Source organism: Brassica napus, unplaced genomic scaffold (genome assembly GCF_020379485.1).
Source record: "Brassica napus cultivar Da-Ae unplaced genomic scaffold, Da-Ae ScsIHWf_255;HRSCAF=426, whole genome shotgun sequence".
NCBI classification, from domain to species: domain Eukaryota; kingdom Viridiplantae; phylum Streptophyta; class Magnoliopsida; order Brassicales; family Brassicaceae; genus Brassica; species Brassica napus.
Window position 1 is genome coordinate 291023 of NW_026015874.1, and position 1577 is coordinate 292599.

A 1577-nucleotide genomic window follows, 5' to 3' on the forward strand; every position below is an offset into this window, starting at 1 on the left:
GGAGTAATCCGTCCATCGATCTTCATCATGGTCTGTCGATCGATGCGAGTTCATCGACATCGGTCGACACCGTTGGGATCCGCCGAGACGCATGGAGCTTTCGATTTCGAAATCTCCTTCCTCAAGGTTTTCATTTCTCACCACTTCCAGAAATCATCATCTATGATGGAATTTACGTGGTGTTTCCCTTTGTCGGCTCCTGCCTCTCTAGCGAAAGCTTCTTGCCTCTTTATAGTCTCGCCTGTCTGAATTACTTGGGTTTCAAGTTTTCTCACCTGAGTCCCTAAGGTCTTGATTTTGGTGTTCAGATTGTTGTAGGCGGAGTCTCTTACCGTTGAAATCCACGGTGATTTGTTGTTGTCCCAACAGTACTCGATCAAGCATTTCTTCGATCTTGCTTTCCTGAGTCTAGGGTGGTGGATTTTGGTAGTAAGAGTTCGAGTAGCTCTTGCTGTTGTTGAAGGGTTTTTGAAATTGTGAACTTTGGTTACTTCTTTGGCCATTTCCAAAGAACTTTCTGTTTCCGCCCTGGTTTCCAAATTTTTGGAATCCGGTACCTCCTATGTAGTTCACATATTCTTCTCCTTCCGTATCTGCTACTTCTCCTTCAGCTGAACAGACTTGCTTCCTAAGAAGCTCGTGCACCACATCTAACTTAGCTCTTACTTCGTCCATTTGTTCCTTCCCGATAGAGGCTACAGACTTCTTCCGTTCAGAGTCAGTGTTTTTGGTGCTGCTGCTGTTAGCAAGGTTTTCGATAAGTCTCACAGCTTCCAACGGATTCCGAGTAGTGAAGTTTCCTTCACTCGCCGTATCAAGGGCCATTTGATACTGTAAGGCGAGACCTCGGAAGAAAGTGCTTAGCAGCTGCACTTCGTTAAATCCGTGGTGTGGACAGTCTCGCTGGAAGAACCTAAATCTAATCCACGCATCTTTGAAGGACTCTCCAGCCTTCTGCGAGAATGTGGAAATTTTGTTCCGAAGTTCTTCAGCGCGCGCCTCATCGAAGAAGTTTCGTAAGAAAGCATTCTTGATGTCGCTCCAGGATGTTAAAGATCCTGTGGGTTGCTGCCTAAGCCAGTGCATCGCTTCTCCATTCAGCGTGTATCTGAAGAGCTTGCACAGCAGGTAATCTTCGGGGACTCCTTCCATCCGAATAGCAGCGATTAGATCCTCGACTCGTTCCAAATGGTCCATAGGATGCTTGTGCGGTAACCCAGAGTAGGGTATCTGCGACACGAGAGTGTAGTTTTGAGGCTTCAGCTCGAAATTCTGCTTCTGGATCTCTGGAAGTCGAATAGCTGATCTGTTGGAATAGTACTCATCTGGGCGATTGTAGTCGGCCAGTGGTTTGGATCGAGCGTCCTCATCTACAGGTTGAGCAGCTCCTGTAGCATCAGCATCAGGGATTACAGTTCCCTGAGCATCTATTTTCTGACCTGTTGCATTACGCAGATGACCGGCCTGGTCATTTTTGACGACACGGTATCGATCGACGTACGCGGTGTAGTATCGATCGTTGTTAAACGATTGAGATCGATCGACGATGACGGTCTGGTGTCGGTCGACCGTTGGTT

General features: G+C 47.3%; 1 non-coding gene across 1 annotated transcript; it reads left to right on the plus strand.

Moving 5' to 3' along the window:
* Nucleotides 1-880: 880 nt before the first annotated feature.
* LOC125601433 lies at nucleotides 881-986 on the plus strand. Its single transcript, XR_007334248.1, has one exon. It is a non-coding gene; the product is annotated as a small nucleolar RNA R71 (small nucleolar RNA).
* Nucleotides 987-1577: the final 591 nt, after the last annotated feature.